At 44.6% G+C, this 14324-nt stretch overlaps 1 protein-coding gene and 1 non-coding gene across 2 annotated transcripts in view; one reads left to right on the top strand and one right to left on the bottom strand.

Moving 5' to 3' along the window:
• SETD3 (SET domain containing 3, actin histidine methyltransferase) overlaps window positions 1–14324 on the bottom strand; it is a 69509-nt gene that overhangs the window by 33991 nt on the left and 21194 nt on the right. The gene's annotated exons all lie outside the window — the stretch shown is intronic.
• Window positions 13936–14042, top strand: LOC111538398. The gene has a single exon (XR_002730322.1). It is a non-coding gene; the product is annotated as a U6 spliceosomal RNA (small nuclear RNA).

Genomic DNA, 14324 nt, shown 5'->3' with positions numbered 1-14324 from the left:
AAAAACCCTGTACCAGGTCATCCAGCCAGAAAGTACAGGAGATTCCAATCCTCCTCACCTAACCACCTCAAGTGCTGTCTCTGCACAGATATAACACATATCAAATAGGGACTCTTTTAAATGGGTAGTTCCATGAAGTGGGTCCCTTACATTTTTGTGAAGATTAATACTTCACGAAGTGCTCTCATACTTCTCATCCAATCTTGCCAATACCAACCTAAGGCAGTGATTGGCAGCCCCACTACCACATGGAGAAACTGTGGCCAAGTGACCTGCCACCCCTTTGGTGATTTACAGGCAGAGCTGTGACTCAAATGCAGGAGTTCTGATTCCAACTATGGCACTCCTTCTAGTGCACACCATTCACACAAACGCAGAAAAGTACAAGAGCGAGCCAGTAGTGGCCTAAAATAGCAACATGCATTAGTAGGATATTTTATTTTATTTTATTTTATTTTGAGACAGTTTTGCTCTTGTTGCCCAGGCTGGAGTGCAGTGGCGCAATCTCAGCTCACTGCAACCTCCGCCTCCCGGGTTCAAGCGATTCTCCTGCCTCAGCCTCCTGGGATTACAGGAGCACGCCACCACGTCCAGTTGATTTTGTATTTTTAGTAGAGAGGGGGGTTTCTCCATGTTGGCCAGGCTGGTCTTGAACTCCCGACCTCAGGTGATCTGCCCGCCTCGGCCTCCCAAAATGCTGGGATGACAGTAGTAGGGATTTTAAAACAATACCCTAAGCGTCTAAATATAGACCAACTGATCCCCTTGCCAGGGTCATTCTCACACAGCAAAGCAACTGCCATCCCACAACACATACTGGATGACCACTCTACCACCACAAATTCTTATTAGAAGTTACTTGTAACTCAGGTATACTATGAATCTGCTCAACATGGTCATGAACACAGAGAGAAGTTTTCATAACACCACTTCTCCATCATGATCTGTCTTGAATGACAGCTGTCATTCAAGAACACCTCTTCAGAAAGTACTGCTTCCCCTTCTCTAACTACCCTAAAATGCTACCACCTACTTTACTAAGATTCGTATATTTAAGTGGTCAGTTTTACGGGAGACCTGACAAGTAAAAATACAACTGCACTACATGAAAAAAATTAAAGGACAAATTCCCTTCTACCTGGCAAATTAAAGGACAAATTCCCTTCTACCTGCCTAGTTAATCATGGCACTGAGTGCAAAGAACTGGTAAGAGCCCTGATAAAAATTAACAGCACGCTTTAGAGTCCATTTATTTTCTGAATTGAATATTTTGTGCAGGAAAAAACGTCAGTATTTCTGTCTTCAATACAGTTCTAATCTGAAAGTTAAAAAGCAACAATGACAAAAACGTTAAATCAAGTTCTTAATAATTGAATCAAAGGGGTAAAAAAATCTCTGGTTTCTGCAAATTTCAAGCCATTTATATTCATACTTTAACTATTGCTTTTAAGCCACCAAAAAGCAAAACTTCAGTTCCATATGCTAATATGGTCCACATAAAGCTCCCGTAATTAATGTACTGAGCTTTGTTTTAAATAAAAGTCTAAGGGCACTGTCGAAACCAGCTCGGGTCGGGGAGACCCTAACCCAGTGGCGCTAGAGGAATTAAAGACACACACACAGAAATACAGAGGTGTGAAGTGGGAAATCAGGGGTCTCACAGCCTTCAGAGCTGAGAACCCCAAACAGAGATTCACCCACACATTTATTAACAACAAGCCAGTCATTAGCATTGTTTCTTTTTTTTTTTTTTGAGACAGAGTCTCGCTCTGTCGCCCAGGCTGGAGTGCAGTGGTGCAATCTCAGCTCACTGCAAGCTCTGCCTCCCGGGTTCACGCCATTCTCCTGCCTCAGCCTCCCGAGTAGCTAGGACTACAGGCGCCCTCTACTATGCCCGGCTAATTTTTTGTATTTTTAGTAGAGACGGGGTTTCACCGTGTTAGCCAGGATGGTCTCGATCTCCTGACCTCGTGATCCACCCGCCTCGGCCTCCCAAAGTGCTGGGATTACAGGCGTGAGCCACCGCCTCGGCCACAGCATTGTTTCTATAGATATTCGATTAACTAAAAGTATCCCTTACGGGAAATGAAGGGATGGGCCGAATTAAAGGACCAGGTTGGGCTAGTTAACTGCAGTAGGAGCATGTCCTTAAGGCACAGATCGATCATGCTATTGTTTGTGGCTTATGAATGCCTTTAAGCGGTTTTCTGCCCTGGGCGGGCCAGGTGTTCCTTGCCCTCATTCCTGTAAACCCACAACCTTCCAGTTTGGGCGTCAGGGCCATTATGAACATGTCACAGTGCTGCAGAGATTTTGTTTATGGCCAATTTTGGGGCCAGTTTATGGCCAGATTTTTGGGGGCCTATTCCCAATAGTCACAGATGTGGAATGACCAAGATTTCTCTTAAATTCCTCTCATCACATCTACAAGGATTAAGAAGAGATAGATGCAGACCTAACAGTGACACACAAAGCAACAATGCTTCCAGTAGCAAACACACAAGAACGCTCTCACCATCTCATGCTGACAGGCTCCCAGCTTCAACCTGCTGACACTCTAGGCCAGACAGTTCTTAACTGTGGGGCTGTCCTGTGTCTTGCAGGGTGTTTATAGCACCCCAGGCCCAGGTGTGACAGCCAAATTGTCTCTATTCCCCCAAGGGATCAGTCATTCTTGGTGGAGAAGCGGTGGGCTAAACAGGGAGTCCTTATAAAGGACACAAAAAGCACTATCTTTAAACAACAAAACTGATAAATTAGACTTTGTTAAAATTAAGAACTTCCATTCATCAAATAATATCATTAAGAAATTAAGAACTTCCATTCATCAAATAATATCATTAAGAAAGTGACTACGCAAACCACAAACTAGAAGATAATCACAAAATGTGTATCTTGTAAAGGACACATGTCCAGAAGAAAAAGCCAAGTTAAAGACAGGCAATGGCAGGGAGGGGAGATGGGGAGTTAATGCTTAACAGTCACCGAGTTTCTGTTTGGGGTGATGAAAAGTTTTCTATGGTGGTGATGGTTACCTAACATTGTGAAGGCAATAAATGACACTAAATAGTACACTTAAAATGGTTAAAATGGCAAATTTCATGTTATGTACAATTTTATAAATAATGTAATATACATCCCCAAAATACACACTGGATTTCAAAAACTTATAAAAAATAGTGTAAAAATATACTAATAATTTTTATATTAATTACATGTTCACATATTTCAGATATCCTGAGTTAGAATATATATATTTTAAAAATTCTTTTTTTTTTTTTTTGAGATGGAGTCTCGCTTGCTGCCCAGGCTGGAGTGCAGTGGTGCGATCTCGGCTCACTGCAACCTCTGCCTCCTGGGTTTAAGTGATCCTGCTGCCTCGGCCTTCCAAGTAGCTGAGACTACAGGCACGTGCCACCACACCCAGCTAATTTTTTGTATTTTTAGTAGAGACAGGGTTTTCCCGTGTTAGCTAGGATGGTCTGGATCTCCTGATCTCATGACCGGCCTGCCTCAGCCTCTGAAAGTGCCAGGATTACAGGTGTAAGCCACCACACCCGGCACTGACAAGGGAAGGACAGTGAGGAGTTTTCTAGGTTGCTAGAAATGTTCCATGTCTTCATCTTGGTTGTGCTACTTGAGTATAAAAACTAACATGGCTGGGTGCGGTGGCTCACGCCTGTAATCCCAGCACTTTGGGAGGCGAGCGGATCATCAGAGATTGAGAGTTCGAGACCAGCCTGACCAACATGGAGAAACCTAGTCTCCACTAAAAATACAAAATTAGCTGGGCATGGTGGCGCATGCCTGTAATCCCAGCTACTCAGGAGGCTGAGGCAGGAGAACTGCATGAACCCGGGAGGGAGAGGTTGCAGTGAGCTGAGATCACGCCACTGCACTCCAGCCTGGGTAACAAGAGCAAAACTCGTTCTCAAAAAATAAAAAAAATAAAAACCCATATTTAATACACATGTACTTCATTATGTACAAGTTAAATCTCAATTTTTAAAAATTAAAAGTTGGCAGAAAATGCCCCAAACTGGTTCATCTTTGCTACAGGAAGTTACTAACTGGCCTCAGCCTTTTAAAAAAATCATATTTTTATTCTATTAATACTGGCTATTTTAAAGAATTAACAAAGTAGTCAAAGGCCTATTCGTTATTATTCGTTATACCATTTACCACCAGGTACATATTTTTACCCTTTTCTATTATTTATCATGTATATTGTCCGGATAGGCTATGAATAAACCTTATTTTAAGAGTTTATAATGTTCAATATTTGGAAGCTATTGTTAATTGTCTTTAAAGCATAGCTACTTTTTTTATGTAGTAAACTCATAAATCATTTGACTCTTTCTTGCCTCTCAAGTTTTCTTAGCAATTTCTGCCTAGAATTTTGATAGTTAATCCTTTGCCAACTGGTGAAATCCTTTGTTGTGATCAGCTGTTATTCAAGTGTTTTACTGACATTTAGCTTCTCCCCATGTGTCTTACTTCCTGATAGCTTGTGAACTAGGGATGCAAGAGAATGGAGCTGAAGCGGGTGCCTTTAATACCCACAAGTTCCCTGAATGTAAGTTACTCAACAATTCACTGAACTGGCAAGGACTATCCCAGGCCATCAACGTCTTTCACACCTAGTCCAAGAAACCCCTCTTCAGCACCCCTAAAGGGTCATGACAGGAAGCTCCATTTGTAAAACATGCACTTGTAAAAATCCTCTGTATCTAGAAATATCTTTCCTTCCATTTTACACCTGGCTTCACACTCCTGTAGGAGAAACAAGGCAGGTTTCCCTTCTACCCCCCCTTTTTTTTAGTAAGTATGGAAACTGAGGCTCAGATTGCTTGAGGGACTTGGCTGTGGTCACAAAGTGAATAACCGACAAAGAAAGAAGATGACTCCAGGGTTCCAATATCTGGTCATCTGTCTTCCCACCTATATTAGTCCATTCTCACACTGCAATAAAGAACTGCCCGAGACGGGGTAATTTATAAAGGTAAGAGGTTTGACTCACAGTTCAGCATGGCTGGGGAGGCCTCAGGAAATTCACAATCATGGCAGAAGAGGAAGAGGAAGCAAGGCACCTTCTTCACAAGGCAGCAGGAAGAAGTCCCAAACAAAGGGAGAAGAGCCCCTTATAAAACCATCAGCTCTTGTAAGAACTCACTATCACAAGAACATGGGAAAGCCACCCCCACGATTCACTGGCCTCCACGTGATCTCTCCCTTGACACGTGGTGATCACGGGAATTATAGAGATGACGATTCCAGATGAGATGGGTGGAAACACAAAGCCTAACCAGATCACCGCCGCACTTCTGCCTTCCAAATGACTCCCGGGAAAGTTCATCAAACAGCTTGTGTCAAATCGTTTTCTAAATCAAGAGGGGCCCGGTCTACATAGGAGCTTTCCTTCTCAGTTTTCCATCATCCAGAAACAGGTCTTCTGCATTCCTGACAGAAGTGTTAGGCAGGACAGGGTCAGGGACGGAGTCTGGATATGGCCACCAGCACCTCACTGCAGCCTGACACCATCCCCCAGTACTCCCCAGACATGCTCCGACAGCATTCTCTATTACAGCACGGGGATAAGTGTTACGTGAAATTGAGCGGCTCCCCTTAAATTCAAAAGAATAAAAGTGAGTTTGACTTCGAATGGCCTTTTCTTAATGCAAATCTGCTTCAGTCCACTGTCGTGTTCTTATGGTGCTTTTAATTTCTCTCGGCAGCCTCTCCAGGAAGGAAGACCTACCCACACACCAGAAAGAAAAGTGTGCTGAAAAGTGTTGACCTTGCAAACACCACAGTCATGACTACTCATGGCCCCACACAGTTGTACTTTTTATCCAGTAAGTGTTCCCTGGGTTCTTACTATGTGCCAGCACTGGTTTAAGTCCTTCCATTTTAGCAAGATTCCTGAGCACCTCCCTCCACTGCTTAAAACATCTCCACAGCTTGTACTGAAATGTAAATCTGCAGGAGATGAGCAGAGAAGGTCTCAATAAATGTTTATGGAATGAATGACCAGCTCCCATGGTTACAAGATGAAGTCAGCACAGTACACTGGATAGAGAAGATAGTTCAGTTAGATACCAGATTAAGTTCAGGGATTATCACCAACTAGGTATGAACTGACATCCTGAAACAGACAGGCCAGCAAATAGGCCTCAATTTCCTCACTGTCAAATGAGAACAGAAGCACCCAGACCTCGAAGGCCTGCAGAGGATTCAGTGGAACTGTGTTAATGCGGATCTTGACACTGAGTAAAGTGCTACCTCGAGAGTTCTGTTCCCTCCCTTCCAGCATGTCTACCTTGCCACCTCTCTGTGCACACCACACTCCAGTCCCACTGTGTGGCCACGCTGTGCCCTCTACCCTCCACTGGGCAAACTCCTACGTCCTATTCAGGGGTCAGCGACCAGTCCCACCTCTGCGAAGTCTTCCCGACTCCCACTCTTTCTGCTGTTTTCCCTGACTCTGGGCTACTCCCCCAACCCCTCAATGCAATTACATTATGTACTGCATTTGGTTTTCCACTAGACTGAATGCTCCTTGCAAACGGAAACCACACCAGCGCCTCTCTGCAATCCCAGCACCTAACGATGTTCTTCGCACGTCAGTGGTGCTTGGTAACAGGTAACTGCCAAAAAAGAAAAGGCACTAGATCAGTGAGACTTGTGTGTGACTGTGTGATACGATGTGCGTGCCTGTATGTGTATATGTGTGTGTGTGTGACACAGAGAAAGACTGACTCGTCTCAATAAATCTCTTTCAATTTTGGAATTACTATATTCCAAAAGCCTCAATGTAACTTGGCTCAACACTTCAGTAACTCAAAGAAACTCCATTTCACATCTACATTAACTGAAATTCTGCCTTTGTCACTACATACCTACATTTACTTGATGCAGTGTCTGCATTTAGATGCCACTTAACTGGACACTAGCAGTCCCTCAGGTCAGTCTACTTGCCCATTAATGAGAAGCCAACCTCCTTCTGGTTCCAGAAACCACAGCCACTAATTCACTTTAAAGACCACACAAGAACAAGGACTTCAAAGCCAATGCTAGCATTTCTGTTGTAAACTCTATCAAATAAAAACTGGCTTATTAATTTTAAATGACTTCAGAGCATTTAAGGAAAAAAACATGAGACTGACACAAAGGTTCTGAAACTCATTAGAGCTGGTCTTGAAATCACTGATATATTTAAATTGAAATCTGCTCTTTCTGACAGCTTTTCGTTCAGACGTGCTACTATGTGTGTGTCACTACGGTTAAGGTTGGGTGAGCACTTCCATTAAAACCTTCACTTTTACAAGCTTATAATTTAACAATAAAAATTTGCTCCAGGCTTGACTTTTGCATACAAAAGGTTTCAAATATATATTCCAAAGAATAAAATAAACCTGTCTGAACCGAAAGCTCGGATGCGAAGCATAGTAGATTACCTGTGGTGTGTCTCCGGTTTAGACAAGTGAGAATAAGGTAGGAATTTAGCATTGAAGATTTCTTTTCTAGACCATAAAGCTTCAAAAAAGAGAAAGGTTAGTAATGTCATGTTATGAGCAAGGTAAACGTAAAACCAATTTATTCCAGAATCCTCAAGATCATCCTTATCTCCCACACTCTTCACATCCCGTTTGTCACCAGATCTGTCAATTCTACCTGTAGGTACTTCTCGGACTCACCAGGCTAAGCCGTCTTATGGCCTCCAAACCGTCCACCTCCCTGCTGCTGGGGTTGTCATTGAGCAAACAACCAAACCAGTGCCAGTTTGACCATGTGTCCCCTGCAGGATAAGATCCCAACTACCTGGCAAGGCTTGCTGGAGGCTCTTCAGGTCCTAGTCCTCTCCCTCTCACCGTGAGCAGGCCTTTCTGTTTCATCTTCTTGCCTTTTATATCCAATACAGGGACTTTGCTTTCCAACATCATAGGAAAGTGCTCACACCAGCTTCAGGTTAATTACATTAGAAGAATGACTGTATTTAAAAAACACATTTATATTCACTATAGCTCAGCTACATTTGCAAGTCTGTCAGAGAGGGTAGATTGTAAATATGGAAACTGAGGTTCGGGGCATCCGAGAGGCTTCAGCAGGTGTCACACGAAGAGAACTGCTAAAGCAGCAGCCACTTCATCCCAACTCTGGCCGGAGCCACAGGCGCTACAAGCATCGCTGGGAGATTCAAGCGTCAGACTCATGGGAGCAGCTCCTGCTGGAAATCCACAACAGGCTTCTCAGCTCCAGGGCTGTACCCTCTGAGAAGCAAAGGCTGCTCTTCTCAAGCTCTTCCACACGACCTTCTCACCCCCAACTCCAGACTTCCGCTGACCTATTTCCCCTAACCAGACAACTTTGCCTTTCAAGCCCCACTCAGGTATCCCCTGACAGCCCCAAGCTTCGCAGAGATCAGACAGCAGAGCACTGCCTCAGTTTACCATTTTTGCTTGTCAACATTTCCTGTTTGTTTTCCTTCTATTTCCAACGATAAACTTCTAGAAGGCAAGGACCTCATGTTGATTTTATATCTCCTTATAGCACCTACGACTGAACCACAGGAGAAGCGTTCAGCAAAACTCATTACATATATATTCTGAAAAATATATATATAAATATATGGCCGGGCGCGGTGGCTCAAGCCTGTAATCCCAGCACTTTGGGAGGCCGAGACGGGCGGATCACGAGGTCAGGAGATCGAGACCATCCTGGCTAACACGGTGAAACCCCGTCTCTACTAAAAATACAAAAAATTAGCCGGGCGAGGTGGTGGGCGCCTGTGGTCCCAGCCACTCGGGAGGCTGAGGCAGGAGAATGGCGTGAACCCAGGAGGCAGAAGTTGCGGTGAGCTGAGATCCGGCCACTGCACTCTAGCCTGGGCGACAGAGCAAGACTCCGTTTCAAAAAAAAAAAAAATATATATATATATATATAAAACACATCTATGTATTAAAATATAAACATATTTTTGTATTTTTATATAAATATATACATATATAAATATGTAAGTATATATAAATATATATACTTATGTATTTATATTTTTATACATATAAATATATATATTTATATGTATAAATATTATTTTTTGAGACAGGGTCTGGCTTTGTCACCAAGGCTAGAGTATGGTGGCACAATCTTGGCTCACTGCAACCATCACCTACTGGGCTCAAACCATCCTCTCACCTCAGTCTCCTAAGTAGCTCTACAGGCACACGTCACCATGTTCAGGCAATCTTTTTGTATTTTTTTTAGAGACAGGGTTTTGCCATGTTGGGGTTTCACCATGTTATCCAGGCTGGTCTTGAACTCCTGGGCTAAAGTGATGCCCCAACCCTGATCTCCTGAAGTGCTGGGATTACAGGCGTGAACCACCAAGCCCAGTAGAAAATATTTTCAGTCAGTAGTAATTTGACTTCTTTCTTTTAAAAGAATATGAATGTTATTATTTTTTCCTGAGACTGAATGTAAATAAAAATAAACAGTTTCCATGCTATGTTTTCTATTACTAATTTTTAGAACTCAGTTTTTCTTTTAAACTGAAAGAATAAATTCGACTTGCAAAATGACAAAATTACTCAAATCATTAACACGTAACCAAGCTCAGGGACTAAGCAACACAGGGGAGCCTAAAAGTAGCAGCTCTGGCCGGGTGTGGTGGCTCATGCCTGTAATCCCAGCACTTTGGGAGGCTGAGGCAGGTGGATCACGAGGTCAGGAGATTGAGACCATCCTGGCTAACATGGTGACACCCCATCTCTACTAAAAATACAAAAAATTAGCCGGGCATGGTGGTGGGTGCCTTGTAGTCCTAGCTACTCGAAAGGCTGAGGCAGGAGAATCACTTGAACCTAGGAGGCAAAGGTTGCAGTGAGCCGAGATTGCACCACTGCACTCAAGCCTGGGCGACAGAGTGAGACTCCATCTCAAAAAAAGAAAAAAAAAAAGTAGCAGCTCTCCAAAAATATAATTCAGGCTCAGGTTGTTGATAATCACATTTCACTACAGGTAGGAAGTGGAAATACCCAGTAATTTCCAGTAAAGCCAGTAGGGGAGAGGGTCAGGAGCAATATACACAAATACACAGACTCCGGTGTCTACACAATGCACAGGGGAGGGCATTTCACTGGAACAGCTCAGAGAGTGAATCTAAGTCTTGCTGCGGTCAGAGAGCCCTGGCTGGAGGACTCAGGGGTGGAATGTGGCAATGGGAGCTTGTGCGTTTAAAAACAGAGCCAGTAAGAAAGTGCAGAAAGACGGCACAGGGTGTACCCAAAGAGAGCTCTCGGAATGTGGGGGGAAGAGGCCTTATAAGGAACACTGGGTGAGAAAGAAAAGAACAAACGGGGCTTTGACAGTGTTGTGGGAGTGTATTTCACATCACCCCATCTTTTGGAGAATACAGAAAGCACTTAAAAAAAGAGAGAGAGAAAAATACAATAGCCCAAGAAAACATAAACGAGTTATCTGGAGAGCTGCTCGATTAAATCTAATAAAAGCTGAGGATCTGATAAATTCCTCCCTCACTGTGAATTTCACCTCTCACAAGACAGAGAAAGAAAGGACAGGAACACTGATGCTCAGGGCCAATGAGGCCTGTGAGCAGAGCAACAGTATGCTGTCACACCCTCAGCAATCCTCACTTAAGCTACCGCTCTGAGGTCCTCTCAGATTTAGCATTCAGCCCAGCAGGGGTAAATCCATCACAGAGGGACAAAAGTGTCCAACAGGGACCTTTGTACAAACTGCGAAAAGATGTCTGTCTGTGAGGCCCCAGCCCAGTGGGGACCCAGCGTAGGGTGTGGCGGATGGGCTGGACCTCACTCCTTTTATATCTCCTTATAGCACTTACCACTGAACCACAGGACCTAATCAGGTGCTTCTGTGTGCACAGAGGGCTCACTGCCCTCAGAGAGCCTGGCCACATGTGACGTACACGTGGAGGACAAGGCAATCGGTTCCCCATTCAACCAGCCCTGCTTGAGCCCTCCTGTATGACAGGCACTAGGCTAGGCAGCAGTGCCACGGTGGGGCCAGCAGAGAAAGGCCCCGCTCATAAAGCTCAAACTCCAGGGAAGGGGACAGATGACAAACACAAAAGCAGTCACAGGCAGTCACATATCTGCAAGGGGACAAAACAGCACGCTAGCACAGGCGTCAAGGGGTCTTCACAGTCAGAAGACACTCTATGCCGAAGCTAAAAGAACCCAGGGAAGCCTGCGGCAGGCAGGAAGGGGGTCCACAGTGAAGTCCTGATGAGGAGAGGCTGGCGAGTCCTGGGCCCTGATCACCGCCAGACGGAGGGGACTGCAGTGAGGGAGGAAGCGGCCCCTGACGAGGCCGCAGCAGAGGAAGGGCCATCGGGGCAGCCCAGCCCTCTAAGTTTGTTCTCAGTGTAAGGAAAAGTCAGTGGGGAAACATGGACTATTTATATTCCAAAAAGAGCCCCTAGGTGGAGCCACACTGAGGAGGTCAAGAGCACAGGGACCCTTTGGAAGAAAGAAGAGGGGCCAGGACTGGGTGACGGAGTCGTGGCTAAGGAAAACGAACCTAAAGTGAGAGAAATCATGGTAAGAAAGCCCCCAGGCATTTTAAACAGTCCCAGTATCTCCAGACCACAACTCACGACCTCTGACGTGCAGACACCCACGGCATGAGTTCCGACTATGAAGCAGCCATGGAGGACGCAGCACACGGGCTGAGCACACCAGCTCTGCATCAGATCTCAATCAGCCCCAGCCTAGCCACTTCCTGGCTGTGAAGCTTCAGGCAGCCTCAGTTCCTCAATAAAATAACAGTAATCATACCTTCGCATTGTGTTATTAAAAGAATGAAATGACATACACACAGTTTCTGGCTGAGTTTTATCAAATGCTGCTGTTTTGGCTACTGAGTGCTTTACTCATCCAACAGACAATTACAGAGCACCATCTCTATGTTAGGCACATTCTAGATGAGAATGAAGCAAAGTCCTTGTCCTCAGTGGGTTTACATTCAAGTTGGGAAGACAGACAAATGAAGGAATATACAGGTGACCCTTGAACCACGTGGGTATGTACTGAGTGAGTCCACTTACACATAGATTTTCTTCCAGATCTGCCACTCCTGAGACAGCAAGACCCACCCCTTCTCATCCTCTTCCTCAATGTGACAATGACAAAGATGAAGACCTTGATGATAACCTGATGATAACCCACTCCCACTAATGAATAGGAAATATATTTTCTCTCCCTTATGATTTTCTTAATAATGTTTTCTTTTCTCCAGCTTACTTTATTGTAAGAATACACTATGTAATACATTTGGCAGACAACATATGTGTTAATCAACCGTTTGCGTTATTGTTAAGGCCTCTGGTCAACAGTAGTTACTAGTAGTTAAGTTTCTGGGGAGTTAGAAGTTATATGGATTTCGACTGCATGGGGTGGGGTCAGCATCACTGCCCCCTGTGCTGTTCAAGAGTCAAACGTTCGTGCTAACAGGTACTGACTGCCAGGTAAGAGGGGAGCGAACACCCAGGCGCATCTCTAAGACACTGGAACGGCGGCCCAAAGATCGCCCACCAACCACACAACCTGACGCGGACAGGGGCTCCGATGTTGTGGCACAGACCCCAATTGCCTTGGCCAAGCTGCCCCTTTGAGCTTCACTTTCTTATCTTCTGACAGGGAGAGTTACAGACGTATATTACAAGGTTATTATAAGGGCGAGCTGTGAAGCTGGACGTGAACACATTTTATAAGGCTCTAAGAAAATGTGGGTTTTTATATCATGAACATTTTCTCCAAATGCCACTTTTCCCATTTAAAAACAAAAATAAAACATCCTCCTCAAATTTCTCCATGAAAGCAATCTTCCTTCTCTGAACTCCTATAATTTTTTTTTTTTCTTTTGAGACAGAGTGTCACTCTGTTGCCCAGGCTGGAGTGCAGTGGCGCGATCTCAACTCAAACCTCCACCTCCCGGGTTCAAGCAATTCTCCTGCCTCAGCCTCCTGAGTAGCTGGGATTATAGGTGCATGCTACCATGCCTGGGTGATTTTTGTATTTTTAGGAGAGATGGAGTTTCACCATGTTGGCCAGGCTGGTCTCGAACTCTTGACCTCAAGTGATCCGCCCACCTCGGCTCCCCAAAGTACTGGGATTACAGGCATGAGCCACTGTGCCTGGCCCCATGATTTTGTTTTTAATCTGTGTCCTGACATCACTTTTTACTGAATTATATATGATTAGAATGTAAGCTCTGGAAGACAGGATTTATTGTGATTAATTTTGTAAACCTGTAATTCCAAGCAGGTGCCTGACAGAGGTTACGAATGCTTCACTGGTGAGTAAAAAGAACTCTCATGCTGCAGAAGATGAGATTGACTTTCTTGCTCTAAAAACAGAAACAAAACTGTAAGATGAAGGTTACAGGGAGGCCTATTTTGCCTCAGTGTAAGGAATGGCTTTCTAACTACAGTCTTCTTGCACTGGAAAGGGCTGCCTTGCAAAATCAGATCTCGAGTGGGGCCATGACTCCTGGAAGGAGGCTGGGCCTACGCTGCTGAGTACACAGCTCCTGCATCGGTGCAGGACTCAGTCCCTGAGTGCTGGGCCTGTCACAGACATTATCTTCTTTACTCCCACGCAGGCTCGTTGGCAGACATTCACAGACCCTTTCTACAGGGAACCTAAGATACCAATTTAACCTGGTCAGGCTGAGCTAGTGGGTCACAAGCTTGAAATCTGAGGTCCTGTTCTTCTGGGGTCCACTGCATCCCACAAAAACATCAGTGGAAAAGGCAAAGCTGGCAGGCTGGGTGAAGAACAGACAGGGCAGTCAGGGGATCTGCCATTCACAAGGGTATTTCAGAACCAGTAGATTACAAGGGCACTTTTATTGGATAATCTGCCCAGCACAAACTTACAGCTAAAACGAATTTCCATGCTCACTTAGGCAGCACATATACTAAAATTGGAATAATACTGGGAAGATGAGCATGGCACCTGTGCAAGGATGACACACAAACTAGTCAAGAGTTCCATATCTTTGTCCTATGGCACTGTAGGATGGCCACAGTTAACAATAACACATTTTATAGTTTCAGATAGCAAGGAGGATACTGAACATTCCCAACACAAAGAAATGAAAAACGTTTGAGATGATGGATATGCTAATTATCCGTCTGATCTGATCTTATACATTGTATGTATGAAAACAACACCAATGGGCCAGGTGTGACAGTTCACACCTGTAACCCCTGCACATGGGGAGGCTGAGGCGGGCGGATCGCTTCAGCTCACGATAGTTCACACCTGTAACCCCTGCACATG

The sequence above is a fragment of the Piliocolobus tephrosceles genome, chromosome 6 (assembly GCF_002776525.5).
Source record: "Piliocolobus tephrosceles isolate RC106 chromosome 6, ASM277652v3, whole genome shotgun sequence".
NCBI lineage: Eukaryota > Metazoa > Chordata > Mammalia > Primates > Cercopithecidae > Piliocolobus > Piliocolobus tephrosceles.
This window is presented reverse-complemented; position numbering and strand designations above follow the sequence as displayed.